Genomic DNA, 17,603 nt, shown 5'->3' with positions numbered 1-17,603 from the left:
TAGGCTACCTATTATTTTAAAAACACAGTAATTCACATAAATGACGATTACAGATTTGCTGAGATCTTCATTACACACTTCCAAATCATGTTGGCGACCAGCACTGCACAGATTTTGATTAGAAATAACTGCTGAAGTCGGACAAGCTGCTGATATTTGGAGGAAATAAACTCAAGGGCAGCACCCACCAATTGTTCGACGCCAGTCCAGATTTTTGATGGTTTGCAGCATCGCAAAAGTCCCATTTCGATGGGCACACACATCCTGTCCGTGTCATCTACACTGCCAGGATATCACCATGTTTTGGGGTTTTCAATCACCCAGCAGCACGCAGGTAGTGATTTCCTGATTGGAGGAATTTACTAATGTAGCCGATTTGGTTGTCAAAGTGGGTGCCGAAAATGGAAGTGGTTTGTCACTAGCAGGCATGGGAATCGCATCGAAACTGTCTGTGACTTCATGGCTATCCTTAAATATCCACCCAAAGTTTTGTGTTTCAGATCTACAAAACACTGGATCTCCCTCTTGCTCTTGGCGTATGAGCAAAAGCAAACGCTCGCCCCAATTTCTATCTTTACAAATAGTTTGTTTAAATTGCCATATCATGGGTGCTCCTTGTTGCATTCAAATGGGCAGAGGTTTTGAGTCTGGTCTCAGAGATGTTGCGATATCTTATTCCCTCGGGGTCTACTGTGTATTGTGAGCTTTCACATCATCTGTTCAGAACATCAAATACATTTGGACAGTTTTACATAAAATTCATTTGTTGCTATGGTGGGAAAAAAAAATCTGCCAAAAATGTTCTACTCCTTTGAGGGCACAAAGATATCTGTGTGAATAAACCTTAGATATTTATCAGCACAGTGGTGTAATTGAAATGATTTCCAATAGTTGTCATGTTGCTTTGAGGTTGGGGGAAACCCACACTCTCGTTGGAAATCGTCACTGCATTCAAATCTCATGCAAACAGCTGTATTGAGCTCTTGTTATCAGAAAGATCCAACTTGTCCAGACATGCACATGTTTTAAAGCAAAGTTCCTTTTTTTAACCTTTTTCCCCCATTTCTCATTTCTAATCATTTGAAGTAAAATCAAGCAAACAGAACTATGAATGTAATAAAGGAAAATGATCGTGATCTAAATCTCAAGATTTTTTTTTTTTTTTTTTTTGGTGCCAGTTCAGATGAACAGAAATATCCCGCTAATTGCCAATCGTATTAATTTGTTGACCACACTGAATTTGGCCCAAATCTACTGAAATGGTGATCTTTACCCTTGTGTTTGTGCTTGCTTTGAATGACAGGACAAATAATCTTGAGAATTATTGCTTCAGCTTTTAAACGCACACCACAGTGCGAATCATCACGATGATGCTGAAATAATTGCAAGATTTCTCGGGATTTGGATTGCAATGCTGACAACTGTGCTCTTTTGTGGGATTTCTATATCAACACAGGCAAGAATCTTGAGATGTGGATTGCTACGCGAAGTTCATGATTGGTACACTGCTAATTCATGTCAATGTGAATCCCACTTTTAATTAAAGGGATCGTATAGTTTTGGCCGAGACCTCACTTCAGGTTTCTAATAGTTTTTGGTGAAATAATGAGAAACCTGTTGTGAAATATTAAAGAGCATGTAATTCCAAGAGGGATTTGCCGTTTATATGATGAAAATTGGTTTTTAAATGGCTTAGATAGCCAAAACAGAGCATTTCTAATAAAAGGTAGGACCCACCTTTTATAAGGATCAAAAGGTAGGACCAACCTTTTATAAGGATCGCTTTGTTTTACTTTGTTTTTGGATGTCTCAGCCATATCAAAACCGATTTTCATCTAATAATCTTTGAATAACTCCTAGAATGGTATGCTCTGTATTATTTTATAGGTGCTTTCTTGGTATCTAACAAAAAGATAAAAGCCCAATCCTCATCTCCACCAATAGATACCATCCCTTTAACCCTGTCTATGCTTTGCTGGCTGACTGACACACATCTGCTGGGGAAGCTTTCATTGCTGATTGGCAGGGAAGTCTGGAAACTAATTACCAATGAATAGCGATTATGTAAGCCTCTTCATCCATATTATGTCCCCTATGGGCCATGGCCTTCCTGTTGGACTGAGGACCTGTCATGCCTTAAAGGTACTGTTTACCATTGGGAACAGTGATTTAAAAAAATGTTCGAGTTATCACATTTGATGCATTGTGTGTAGGTCACTTGTACCACAAAACATCCTACCATGAAAAAAAAAAAGTGCAATAAAGCCTAAAATATACGGAGATATCACTGTTTTTTCTCAATAAACCATACCTGTAGATGTTTTATTCTAGAAATAATTTTATCATAACTATTGTTCACATTTTGCATATATTTAACAATACTTAACGATTGATTGATTACGATTAACATTAACATTGGTTGTTTCTATCCCTAACTCACATTTAAGAACTGTTTTAAAGCACTAAAGCTGGGTTTTTATTTCATCTGCAAATGGTAAATAATGCCTTTAAAAAGTGGGGTTGGCTAATTTACAATTCGGTCAAGTTTGTGGGGATTGACACAAGGCTATAAAATGAAAAAGCCTGACTACTCAATGACCTCGGCATAAAAAAGGTTACTTTAATCACATAAAACAAATAGCAAAGCTATGGAACAACTTTACTAATTTTTCAATGCAGAATTGACATCTTTGTCAATTATATTGGCCTGCACATACATTTGTACACCAAATTATGTGGGGTAATGATGACATTACTGTACCTTACATAATATGTCCTACAGGCTCAAACACTAATCTTCACTACATTTCGTTTACTGATATGAAAGAGAGAAAAGTTTACCTTTAATCTCATTCTAAAGTGTCCCATTTAGCTTTTACTGTAAAGCATACCTTTAAGTTTGTATTGGAATGCCCCCTTTAATCTTATGCTGGAGTATTGCCAATGCACCAGACATCCCACAGGTGTACGACCCTTCTGCCATTTTTTTCTCCCTTGTGACTTCCCACCCTTTAGGTAAGTCATGTTTTGGCATGTATAGTCATCCACCATCCAGGCCACTGATTCTCCAAATGTCAAGGCAAGGGACAAGCATATTTTTCTTTCCAGTCAACAGCAAAACAAAACAAAACAAAACAAACTACAACAGCCAGCAAAACAAAAAACACAAATTTGTGTGTAATGCAGATGAGTTTGTCAAGCTAAGACTTAAAATTTACCTCAAATAGAACATACAAGAAAGCATTAGAGAAGGCTAGTAGCACTTTACTTCATAGCACTCATCACTGTTCATCTAAAAATTGTTTGAGATGATCCCTAAGTCCAAAGGACTGGATGCACTGAATTGATGGACAATTTATGTGTATGTGTGTATATTTGTGTATCATACATCATCACCCACCATCCTAACCCTTCTTTGACCCGCCATAATCAGGCAAATATGTAGTCCATCCCTGACCCCCATCAGAGGCACACTGGAATATCATTATGGCGAAGCACTTCATAATGATTAGATCATATCACTGTATTACCGATACAGCAAGGATCTCAATTACATTTAGATGACCCCTGAGGGCTGGCAATGGCTTCATCAGCCTCCCAACTGCTCAGGGTCTCCTACAGACATATGTATCAGCATTACCAACACCGGTACGCCAAGGTATATCATTGGTTGCTGTACACCCCTATTGGGTTTATGACTCATATCAAAAGTAATGCCACCTCAGTAATGGAGTTTAAGTATATCTCTCTTTAAAGGGCTCGTATAGTTTTGGTTGAGACCTAACTTCAGGTTTTTAACATTTTTTGGGTGAGATAATGAGAAACCAGTTATGAAATATGAAAGAGCATGTAATTCCAGAGGAATTCAACGTTTATTTGATGAAAATTGGTTATGAAATGGCTGAGATGCCCAAAACAGAGCAATAGGTCTGCTAATAAAATGTGGACCCACATTTTATTACGATTGCTTTGTTTTATTCTATTTTTGGATGTCTCAGCCATTCTAAAACTGATTTTCATTAAATAAACTTTGAATTCCACTGAGAATGGCATGCTCTGTACCATTTCATAAGTGGTTTCTTTGTATCTCACAAAAAGTGAAAAGCCAAATTCTCAGCTCCACCAATACTGTACCTACCATCCCTTTAACCAGAGTATACACACAGAAGATGCTCCCAGAGTACATTTCCAAAACAGACGTTTACTACCTCAGCCACACAAAAAAAAGACAGACCTGGGATGATTAAAAAGCTGACGAACAGACACGTCCCCATGCTGCTAATGGCTGATTATTGCTGAGAGTATTATAATTAGGATGTTGTACAGCTTTTGGGGTATTTATGTCTGAGTCATATAAAAGTCATTGTATTCAAATTACAGGTGTAACTTCTTCCTCTGCAGATTCTCAAGGAATTAATTATCTGCTGGATCTCTGAGGGAGAATGAAGAGTGTAACCTTGTATAATAAAACTCACTGAGAATATTAAGAACAAAACAACAAAACAGTAGCTCCTGATTAGGAAAAAAAAGATAGTATGACCAGACATATATTAAATCTATGCAACTATCAGAATATGACTGTCAGCTAACTTTGTACTACATGGACACTTGTAAGACCATTCCCCTCAGAATTTTTTTTTCTATTCCTTGCATGTTTGATAAATATGCATTGTTTCTTATTCTATTCTTCTCAAGGACAAAATAAACAAACACATTCTCTTCTTTGTACATTACTGCACTCGCGTTATTATATAGTCCGTGACATACCATTATGTGTCTTTTTACAGTACGCCCATTTTAAATGGCCCAAAGGATGTCATGCACAGTGCTCATTAGGCGTGTTCACACACACACCTGAAATCAATGGTTTTCTAAAAGCACAGCAAAAACTGACAACTCTTAAAGTGCAATTTACTTGATGCAATACAATATGTGAAATTATTTAATAGTGCTGCACTTGCCAGCAAATGAGGTTTTTGGGGCCATATGTGAATTGAAGCATATAGAACTAAATTTGCACATCCCAATCAAGAAATTGATAACTCTTGCGTGCGAATGAGCCAATTAGCTCTCAAATATTTCTCAAATCCATCTTGACAGTAATCAGCCAGATTTCCCCCACAACTTTGAAAGAGATCTGTTACCACACAACAGAGGCCTTCACTCAAGTCAGTTTTTGTTTTTTAATGTGCTCATTTCAAGGATCACATGTGTGTACTATAGGCCTACTGTTGTTGTCATCTTTAAAACCAGGAAGGTGATTTCTCTCACCTCCCTATTAAAACTCAGTGCCGTGCATGCTAGCTGTTTTTTTGTAAACTTCTTCTTCTGGTCCACTCTACCTTAGCTGAAGATTCTTGCAGATTGTGTGCATTTTGGATTTGTTTAAACATTGCAATTCGTTAATTTCATATAAGATGCCTCACTGGACAGAAGAAAGAGTAGCGTTATTAATATCCCTTTGGAGAGAATTTGCTGTACTGCTCACCTCCCTGGTTGTAGAATCGTACATACGGTGATATAGGAGATTTTGAGCAGGGAAATCCACTTTCGAACCGCGAGCCAGGCAGAGTAATATTGCAAAGTGCGCATGCGTCAATTTTCGGACTAATTTCCCGAAGCAGGCTGTTCGAGCTGATGAAGACGCACATTCGCTGTATCGGTCTATTTTCTAAGACCGCAAAATGTCCCGCTAGTCTCTTCCAGTAGAAAGGAAATATTGGTTCACACAATCTTCCTGAACAGGGGATTTACAATTGTAAGATAAGCACTCACTGTCATTATCAGCTGTGCAGGAAAGGCACATAAAAAAAAAAAAAAATCACACACATACACACACACAAGTCCTACATTTTGGGTTGGAGGAGAATTAAAAAATAAAGCTTAAAATGTATATCCTTTGGTTTAGACAATTAAGAGCCTTCTTTTGGAGAAAATGATTTGCCAAAGGGGTTACCCCCACGATAATGAGAGAAAGAAAGAACGCTAGAATGAACACAACTCTGTTGCTGTTCTTTCCATTTTTTCTTTTCAGTCTCCCAGTGCATGTCAAATGAGTAAGATCTGAATCTGCATGGTGTATATCGAGTGTAACACCCACATTAACACATTACATGTGTAATCCACATTGAAGACATTACAATAACAACATCACATACACTGACCAAATTACAAGTGTAACACCACATTGAAGACATTACAATGCTACTACTACACTGAGCACATTACTCCATTTACACCACATTTGAGTACATTATAACAATTAACACTACGATGCACACATTACAACATTGACACCACACTGAGCTCATTACAACATTAACACCACACTGAGCTCATTACAGCATTAACACCACACTGAGCAAACTACAACATAAACACCACACTGAGCAAATTACAACATAAACACCACATTGAGCACACTACTACGTGAACACCACATTGAGCACATTACAACGTAAACACCACACTGAGCACATTACAACGTAAACACCACACTGAGCACATTACAACATAAACACCACACTGAGCACATTACAACGTAAACACCACACTGAGCACATTACAACATAAACACCACACTGAGCACATTACAACGTAAACACCACACTGAGCACATTACAACGTAAACACTACACCAAACACAGAGACAAGTTTTCTCAAAGCTTGCTGTCAGACATGTTACCTGTAATATGAACTGGAATGATTGGTGCCGAGGACAAAAGTGCCGAGCCTTTTCACAGATCAGATCTCCTAAAACAAAGAAAAGATGGAAACAAAGGTAATGCTCAGTCCTCAGACATGAATCAATTTCTTTTCAATTGAAGCTGACTGTTTTGTACGTGCAGTATCGGAGAATCTATTCAGTAGTGTGCAAAAGAATTCTTGACAAACAAGTATTCAATATATTATCAAAATGTAAAAAAGTACTCAAGGTTTTCTAAAATTAGACACATGGGTACGGACTGCATCAAAACTACAAGAAAACAAAAAAGGTTATTTTTTTTTTTGCCGCAAATGTCTCAAAAGATTATGAGATCTTCAAGGATAAGGAGCTTAAGTCACAACAGACAAAAAACATTCGTCATCAAATATCATATCCAGTGATAGATCAGCTATCATCTCAGATTAAATCTTCAAATATTTCTGATGCTTATAAATGCCAGTAAACTATGTAAACGTCTTGCTTGGACAGATAAACATTCCTCACACACTTCGTATCACTATTCACACCAGTTGGTGAGTTTCATGTGATTTCTACCAACATTTGAAATCACTCTCTTGAGCGCAGCGACCGTTATGCAAGTCCCCTGACTTACATCACAGTAGTGACATTCACACTGACATGAATTGGCAGGATCAAAATCTTGATATTTGCATTGCAATCCATACATGCATCTTCAGATTTTTTTTTGACAGTATGGACATACACATCTCATCAAACAGCACTATCAGCAACATGATCCGAATCCAATGAAATTTTGTGAATAAAATGGCATTTTTGTGATTATTTGAGAAAGAGCACGATAATTTGCACGACTGTGATTATCTGAATGCCGGAGCATATAATCTTGAGATCTTTTATCCCGTCATTCGAAACACACATCACAACATTGCATGAACACAAGGCTAGGGGTCATCATTCCTGTAGATTTCAGCCATACGCAGCTTGGTCTACAAATTATCGCAAACTGTATTTAGCAGGATATTTCTTTTCATCCACACGGCTACTAAAATTCTTGCACCAATCCTACAAGCAAGACCATTTCAATGAGTCATTTACTTTGGCGAAGGTTGAATTTCACAACACCCAGAATTTTCTTGCTCCACCCATTAAAACACTTGCAAGGAAATGAAAAAAGTCCTCTTGACCTGCAAATTTTTCAGGTCTGTCTGTGAGGCCGGTATAAGACGCACCCTGCCACTTGTGGGCCGTGGGGCATTCAAAATCCAATAAACAGGTGGACAGAAAAGAAAGAAGCTCATTATGTAACCCTTAGAAGGACAGAAGAATAGTCATATGATAAAAACAATTTTCATCTAAGAAGCAAGCGGTTTTATAAAAAAAAAAACACCAGCAAATCAATCATATGACAGAGTTCTTGGTATCAATGATAAACAGATTAGCAACATTCAGGTGAGTGTTTCATTTTGGGTTTTTGACCGATTTTGGGCGTGACTGCCTAGCAACTATCCATGGAAGTTTAAATCAAGGTTTTTTGAGTACAAAGATATGCCCTATGCAATCACAGTAACCATGGAATATAGACAAGGTGGATCATGGCAAACATTTTTCCCATTTGGACAAATGGGTATTCATAGAACCTTTTACTTTTAACCTGCAAGTGGTATGTCTGGGTGGTAATTCACAGTTCGCACGAAGTATGCATGCCAGATATGAGTGTGAAACCTGTCACGAAATACGACCAACTGCAAGTGGCTATTTTTCATGTGACCTGACAGAATACATGTCTTTTCCTGTTGGTAATACACACATGCAAAATGCTTACCACTATAAATACCAGATATACCATGGCAAATTTGTATTTCATGAATGAGAATGCTACTAAGGCTGCTTCCATCTAACTCAAGAAAGAGAATCAGGTTTCAAAACGCATTTGGAATGGTGTTTGAAACGTGGTTTTTAACATGATTCTCTGGATGCCGTATTTATCTAAAAACCACTGAGTCGCAATTCGAGTGTTGATACTGAGCAGCTGCTTTGTGCAGGTCGACCCCGGAAGCAGAGGTCAACTGAAGCACGTGCTGTAAACCTGTGGGTTGTATACTGCATGGAAGGTGACCTTGGCAGCTCAGAGACATAAACACGTTTCAAAACGACATTGACTTTATCTACTCGCAGAGAGGCGATCTTGGTCTCAAATGCATTTCAAAAGGCCTTTTGAATGGCGTTTCGAATGGGCATTTGAAGACTTTGTTTGCAAAAACCGATAAGTCCATTTTTTAAGATTTTGAAGCACTGTCTCAGTCATTAAGTACAAAATAATACCTTTTAAATGACATATTGGTCACTACAAATAAAGGTATATTTTTGAAGTTGTTGTCAAAAGAAGCAAAAATTTTCTTATTATTCTCTTTATTTTTCTTGATCTTTAATCGCAAATATCTCCATTTGACAATTTTGGACTTATCGGTTTTTGCGAACAAACTCTTCATTTCTAGATGCATAATTCTGAAAACACTGTTGCATTTACATATCCCCTGAAAATGCCTCAAATGTATTTAGGATCATGATTCTGCCTCAGAAAATTTTTAGATAAAATGCACCCAAAGTGCATTACCATCATGTCTATTACCATAGCATATACCACAAATGACAATGGTGTCAGCATATTACTGTGGTGCTTGAACATGTGGAGGACGAGTATTGAGTATACTCGGGCAAGTGTCTATGGGAAATGCGTGTTGTAGCAAAATCAGTCCGTCCTCACTGCAATTCCAATGTAAATGCACCCTCTGAGAAGACTAAAAATAGCACAAAATTACTCATGCATGGCAGTCTTTGTCATGAAAATAATCTTCAACCTGCCATTTGCTGTCTGTGAATAAGCTGGTACCGTCTAACGTCATTCTCTGGTGCATAGAATCTGTACCATCAGATTCATCATGTATCAAATGTGTACCATGGAGTCTACTATTACAATGACATTCATCGCAGCTGCACTGGCCCCAGTTATACTCTGCACAATATCAAGAATGGAAAACGAGGCATATAAATTTGGAGCTGCAGGAAAGAGTCTCCAAACACAAACAAAAAACCCACAAGGAAATTCAGGAAGCAATCTTTCATGTTTTTCACAAACAAGGAAGTAGTCTATTTCAGTAAATGTTAAAGGTCAAGGCTTACAGCCAGAAAGACTTTGATGAAAAAAAAAAATTGATTTTCTTTTTTTCACTGGAGTAAATATGAACACCCAGGACAAAATTTTAACTCTCTTTATCATGATAAACAAGTATGCATCTTGTTAGTTTTGCTCATATGTTTTTTGTTTGTTTGTTTGTCTGTCTGTTTGTTTGTTGTTGTTGTTGTTGTTGTTGTTGTTTGTTTGTTTTTTTTTTTTTTTTGGGGGGGGGAGGGGTTCAGTTTCCATGACCAGCTTTCACCACAACTGCAGATAGACCATTGTAAAATACTATCTGACATCTTGTGCTTTATTTCTGTAAGTGGTAATCAGAGCTCATTCATTTTTTTATTTTTATTTTTTTTTTTTGGGGGGGGGGGGGTTACTGCATGAATTACTACCTAGTCATCAACTTGGCACCTCTGGATTTCACTGCAAAGCTTACACAGGACAGATATTTGCTGGGGGTGGTTGAATTCATCAAATTGGCACAAAAATCAGAAGAGAATCCACAAAATTTGTCAACACCAGAGAAAACCGGGAACTCTAATCTTTCAGAATGTGTTGCCAATTTAGGAATGAGATAACTATCTAGAGATTTAAGAGCCTTCTGAACCACTGTCATTGGGCTCAAATAGAACACAACTTTGATTCCACTATCTGGAACACTCACCGCAAGCAAAAACAAAAATAAAAAAGCTCACAAAAATGTAAATAATGGAATATAATTTAGAAAAAAAAAGAATGTTTGCTTTGATTTTTGTTTCTTTAATCATGCATAACCCTTCATCCCCCCCCCCCCCCCCTTTAACCTACACACTTCCATTGATAACCACAATTGAAAGGTACCACTGAAAACCACTCGCTTCTTGATGTAATGTCATCTGGTTTATCAAAGACACAGTCCTCCCCCCACACACACACATGCAGATTTAACAACTGCAGAAAGAAAAAGTGAAACAATTTGTGAAAGTTTGAGAAAATCCAAAAAATTCATTCAAAAGTTATGACTCTTTAAAAGTTGTGATTCTATGCACCCCTTTCTGTGGATAGGAACAATTTGTGATGTCACAGAATAAAAAATGATGTAGGCCAATAGTCTATATATCTTTAAAAGAAAAATACATTATCTAGGACATCGAAAGTGCACTTGCTCCATCTCCTCAAAAAAGAAGAGAGAATATTTGCCATTCCTCAGCAACACGTCAAGGGAACATGTAGGGCCTACTTTTCAAGAAAAGAAAAAAAAAAAGAAAACGAAGAAAGTGCTTCACTGAATACTGAATCCACATTTATGTTTATTGAAAATTATATCCTTTGTTAAAAGAAGAAGAAGAAGAGAGTAGGAGTAGAATAGAAAAGGAAGAAGTCTAAACACAACGCTGTACTGGACAATCACCATGCAAGAATCCACACAGTGGAATCTGGACTCCGTTTTATCAAAAGATAAAATTGATTATAAATGTCCGTAACACACAGGCTGCCATAGACTTAAAACTATAATCAATTATAACTCTTCTCCATAACACAGGGCCCTGGTGACACAAATTCCTCATTTGTTGATTTAAACACCTTTCTAATCCTTTCTGAAGACTTGTGGCACGTCTATCTCTTGCGTAATATCCTCTGTTTTGACATAGCCTTGGCAGGAGATTTGCGAAATTTTTGTTCGTCTGGTCGACTCCACTACGAAAGACAGACCGGATTCCTGTGAGCATTTTCTGTTCGAGTGCTATTGTCTTGATTATACATAGGCTCTACATACATACTGTAAGTAGGCCCCTACTTATGTACTTAATTCCATTTAGCAACACCAGAAAAGGCATTGGTCTGACACGAGCTTCTACAGGTCTCCCTGTTTGGTTTGGGTGAGGTTTTTTGTATGCTAATGTCTATCATAATTGCAGCCATAACTGGGGGGCACCACCCTTCAGTATGCCTTTCACACAATTAGTTGATTAACTCTTTACATGTATGTACCATGGTGTAAACCCCCTGCATACCACATTATCCTGAGACAGTGCAACATAGTCATGCTTTGGGAAAACATTCTGCTTTTCAAATCTATGTAACTTTAAATAGATCTTATGTTGAACTGGACATGTAGTGAGCAAAGTTGTAGAGAAAATGCTACGCTTTGCTTTGATGTTAAATTGTATGACAAATCTATGATTATTTTTCTTTCAAATGATGGGTAGGTTCCACATTATTGCAATAGAGGCATTACTTTTGCACTATTAAGCAGTGACAGAAAGTCAGAATTTGCTTGAAATTCCAGTACAGGGAACACCACTTGAGATTCAATCACCACATAAAATGCAAGCTGAGACAGGAATGGAATCGCAAGATACACTTTCATTGTACTGTGGCATTTGGCGATTTATTGACTGGTTTAGGCGGGTTTGTGCATTGGAGCAAAATACTCAAACTTAGCATGCTGTCGACTGAGTCGGGCATGCGAACGTGGCACACAAAGAGTTAAATGCACTGGCATAGCAATGCACCTGATTCATCACATAATCCATTGTTCTTCTTAGGAAGCTTCCACCCCCCCCCCCCCCCATGACTGACATAAGTTACAGTGTTTTACAACTGAATAGGTTTATACCAGGGAGGTTTATAGTCACAAATTCCCATCCCACATTAGGAGCTTAGAGGTTAACAAGAGACCCTCTCTCTCATCCCGTATTGCGTCCTGTCATGCATGACCAGTGAATATGGCAATCTAGACGCACAGAGGCTCCTGCTGATGTATTCCTCCTCCCTTGGCCTGCATATTTGTTGATGCTGGCAGCTGACTGCAGCATCCGATAGCCGTGGTGGTTGGTGGAGGGGGGGGGGGGGGGGCCAGAGGGAAGAGAGTAATTAATGGACGCCCTGCGTACCTCATCCCTGGCATTAACAATGCACAATATGGCTCATTAGTACGCCAAGCGACATGCTGCGTGTTTAAAGGTATACACGGAAATTCTGTCACGGAAGAGGAATTTGGCGCTGTGTATACATGTAGATATTGGGTGCAGAATTTCACTTGTATCAGCTTCATGGGGAGATTTATCTGCTTCTGTACAGTCATTTAATTTCTGCTTTACATCGCTGCATTTTGAAGATGTATAACATCTTTTTTGCCCCAGTCCAAGCCAAGCATCTCATCGCATATCAAACTGACTAAAATGTTAATATAGAATTTAATCATATTCCACAACCAACTGCAAAATCTGCCTTGACATTTTGATTTCAATATTTTGTAAACAAGTGCCGCAAATCCTGCTTTGGATAGAGCTGGCAATTTCTTGTTTTTACCAAATGGGATCAGAAGAGCTGGCAAAAAGCAATTGATATCTTTAAAAAAAAATCAGGGACAAATGACTAAAGTGTAGACTAGATGATGCCAAGCACTGATGCTGATGTATTTCACATCTTGCTGATATTTATGAACATCTAAATTGATTGCTTATCTCACCTTAGTTTTTGAACAAAACAAAAAAATAAGAGAGATGATGATATCAACGATATACCAAAAAAAAAAAAAAGGAGTATTCAGATAGTGAGATAACAGCTATGGGAAGATTATCAGTAATATTTAAAGCTTTTCACTTTCCCCTGGGACCCATTAGTGGATCATTACTTTTCTTCAAAAGAGCATTATGTTTATGTACATGACGAACAAAAAGAGAAACAGCACAGTAGGGCACTACAACATACCCACTTTAATACTTGTATTGCACCTATATCTCCCTATTACTCTTTAATTTACTCAATTGGGAGGGTATTTGAAAAAAATGTTGAAAAGACATATGAATAAATAGGCCTACTTCCTCCATGCCTTTCAGTCAATTTTTGTTAGATGGAAGAGAAGTATACCAGAAAAACTAACTCACCCCAGTGGACACCGGGGCAAGCTTCCTCAACATCAAAAAGGCAAGTACAAAATGTCACTATTTATTCACTCTAGTCCAGCCAGGAATCGTAGTTGCCCCCGGGCATGCAGAGATGTGGATTAGACATAACCTCATTAAAAAAAACACACAAACCAAAGCCATGGGAGTAGCATCAAAATGTGAGCTTCAGTACATTAGAGCAAATGCTCCAATTCACCAAACGATGATTACTTCCCCAGTAAGCACGTATCCAACATTACTCTAATTGGTGTGGGCAGCGGAAAAGGGCAATTTTTTCAGGCACATTCGTGCGGAAACTTGGAAAAACATGTTTTCATACCTCTCCTCTGATACACACACACACACAGAGACTAACAAATGATACAGCTGTATAAAGCATCACTAAAAATGTATGTTTTCTAGTTTGCGCACAAACGAATTTACTCTATCCATATCTTCATATCTGGATAAGAAAGCACACACATGGAAGGTAATAATGATCAGTTCAAAGTAAACCAATGAACGAGATTCCTTCTCCTTCAACATAGTATGAATTTATGAAAACACTGCATTTTCTGCGCTCCAGATCCAAATGAATTGAACACATCAAGCCTTGGGCAAAAATTTGCTGCAGAAGTTGACTATCATGTGACTATTAAATTGACACTTCTGGATTTCACCACGTATCTTACAGTATGTAGACAAAAGCCCCATTTACAGTGCGGGGCTGGGCCGAGCCGCGGCCGAGCCCAGCCTCAATTGCGAGGCCGGGCCCCGCAATTTTGTCCGTTTACACTGCCGGGCTCGGCCGCGTTTTTGATTCAAACCTTCCAATATTTTGTCGTAGTGGCGCTCTGCTTGTAAACAAATGTAATTTGGTATTGTCTGGTTTTCAGACCCTTTGCCAAATGAATTCTGTGGCGACGAAGTCGCCGTACGGGCAAAGGCCTTTGCCAAAGGAAAAAATCCTTTACAGGACAAAACCACCTTAAACTATACTAGTTTTCGACGTTGAGGGGGTTAATATCCTGAACAGCGAAATAGTACAGGCAGACGGTTTGGAAGCCAGACTAAAATTGGCCGCGCATTTGGCCCAGTTTACGTTTACACTGAGAAAAGGCCGAGACCACCTCCAGAGCGAGGCCAAATGCGAGGCCAATTTTGGCCTCGCATTTGGCCTTTTGCGCATTTACACTGAAGCGGGGCTGGGCTCGGCCGCGGCTCGGCCGCAGCCTCACCTCACACTGTAAACGGGGTAAAAGATTTCATCCAAGTATTTGCAAAATAAAAAATAAATAAAACATGAGAATAAATCGAATTGTAATGATATACAATGTACTGAGGTGCATTATATTGAAAGCTGAAGGATGGGAGATATTCTGGATCATCTGCAAATCAATCTGTACGTATCAAACCTTAATAAGGATATCTTGGCCCTGAATACTGTGATGTTCAAGATGAACATGACAGTTTTATTCCACAAGAGTCATCTGATACTCTCTAAATTGCTACACAAACCAATATTAGAGGCATTACCGGAGGATACTGATAAAGATTCAACAAAAATTATCACCAAAATCAACACTGCATGTGTTGTCACAAAAAACAGGTATCTCGGAAAAACATAATCCTTTTTTCCTTGTAACAACAAATTTTCTTGCATTTCCTCAATCACAAATCTCTCATAACAAACAGCATCTAAAATGTCAGTTTAGAAGGAAATAACATACACTGTACTGAAAAAAGTGGAAATTTTTGTGCATTTCCCATGACCAGAAACTAGCGCGAAAATAAAAGCACAGAAATATTTTTGCTTATTAATGTCCCACTGTGTAATGTCTTGATTTTGCATTTTATCAAAAACATACAAAATTCACCTTCCTCACCAGAACTCAAATTTTTACTCTCACGAAAATACCCACTTTTACAGTTATGAAATGCCGATTTCAAGGGGAAGCTAACATACACGTATATTGTATCCTCAAAACGGTTTCCTGTTAATATGCATTATCTCCTTGCGCTGCAATTTTTACGAGATACACGCTCACCTACGGGCATGCAGATGGACACACACACAGATGTACATAGATACCGGTAATGGATACAACATGCCAACTATGAAGGGATGGTTCACTGGTTCACGACCATCTAATACACCCACTGGCCCCCAACGCACTCTCTCTTTGAGAAGCTACAGTATACCGGTACTGTGTACATCTATTATTGATAACACACAAGCCTTCACCTACCCCCCACCCCTCCCCCCCCCCCCCTCCTCCATTAATACAGATACATTATATCTTGGCATTGCACCAGGTATACGACCACTCAACTCGACACGCACTTTCACTCTTTTCGAGGCCAGTTTTTCGCTCTGTTCGTGCAGTACAGCTAGTATTTCCGTATACACCACAGAAGCTTTGTATGTGAGCAGTGAGAAAATGACTTGTTCAAAATCACCAAGGTGCCATCATTATGGGTAGATAATGATGTGAAGGCACTTTTCAAAACTCACAAAATTGCCTTGCTCAGGACTAAAGGGCAATCAAAAGTATATACTGTAAAATCAGAAACATTTGGGGCATGAAACTTTAGCAAATTGAAGCTGACTGCCTTTTTCACAGCACAGAACATAACCATGAATAGAAATTACAGACCGGTATACTACATTTGTGTATGTGTATACAGTGGATTGTTAAACAAAAACTTTTTTGAGTGCATTTTACTTTTGTGAATAATAGCTCCTCACAGAATTTATGACAATTTCTGGTTTTACAGAATGTGGTAGAAACAATTGTAGCAAGATTAGTTTGCTTGTAGCCTAGCAGTAATGATATTTGAATACAAACAAGCGTGCTTCTGAAATTTAAGAGTTTCTTGTTTAATCAAACCTCCATGAAAATGAAAGCTCAACACAACTCCCAATGACCAGGCCAACAAACTTTTCAAGGTGTCAAGTTGATGCACCAATGAACTAGCCTTGGGTTTTTCCGCTGGACTTTGCCTGGCCACACCACAAAATGTACTTGGGACTATGACGAGATTTCAACCTCTTCCGCCATATCACGAATAACAGGGTGTTCAGACACGAAAATCTATATTAAAACGGTACAGTTATACCAAAACGGTATAGCTATTCAATGAATTTGTACGTCTGAACGCTGACTAATGAAACGATGTATAACGAAACGACGTATAGCGAAACGACGGTCAGAGCATCGTTTCGAACTAGAACTTGATAACGAATCAGCATTTCATCGTGTCCATTGTGCATTCAAACATATGGCGACCATAGAATGGTATAACTGGGCAGAGCTTAATGAGAGCGAGTGCGAAAGGTGACCTCGTACCTGTCACTCATGACCATAACAACATGCACAGTGAGAAACTGCACATCTATATACAACGTGTTTCCGGAATGGTTAAAATTGGCGACTGAACGGTCTGTCAGCTATACGATGATATACATCGTTTCTTTATCAAGTTTTGGTATAAAGTGGCTTGCGTCTGAACAAGGGGTAACTACCTCCATAACCACACAAACACTGGTAGGGTGTCTAACCTGATCAATTCTTCTATTTTTTTTTTTGGGGGGGGGTGAAAAATTACCATTTCCTCTCCTTCACATCATAATGACGTCTGTAGGTTACAGGTCTTTTTAGATCCATTCCATTTCTCTCCCTTTTCTTATCTTTCTCTCTCATAGTTTTCTAAAAACAAATAAAGTTGTTATCTACCTGCACATACCTTTTGTTTTTCATTTCTTCATCTGCTTCTATGCCTCTTGTTGTTGTATCTATATCAATCTTTCTCTTAATTCTCATGGCTTTTGTTATCTCCTGTTTCATTTCTTTTTTTT

General features: G+C 38.4%; 1 protein-coding gene across 1 annotated transcript in view; it reads right to left on the bottom strand.

The window, feature by feature from the left end:
• Positions 1-17,603, bottom strand: part of LOC139743030 (tetraspanin-18B-like) — a 64,396-nt gene that overhangs the window by 22,101 nt on the left and 24,692 nt on the right. Inside the window, exon 2 of the mRNA XM_071653534.1 lies at positions 6,686-6,753. The gene's annotated coding sequence lies outside the window, so the exon portion shown is untranslated. The remainder of the gene's footprint in view (positions 1-6,685; positions 6,754-17,603) is intronic.

Source organism: Diadema antillarum, unplaced genomic scaffold (genome assembly GCF_040938485.1).
Source record: "Diadema antillarum isolate AM-2024a unplaced genomic scaffold, OU_Dant_1.0 seq00001042_RagTag, whole genome shotgun sequence".
In the NCBI taxonomy this organism is placed as follows: Eukaryota; Metazoa; Echinodermata; class Echinoidea; order Diadematoida; family Diadematidae; genus Diadema; species Diadema antillarum.
This window is presented reverse-complemented; position numbering and strand designations above follow the sequence as displayed.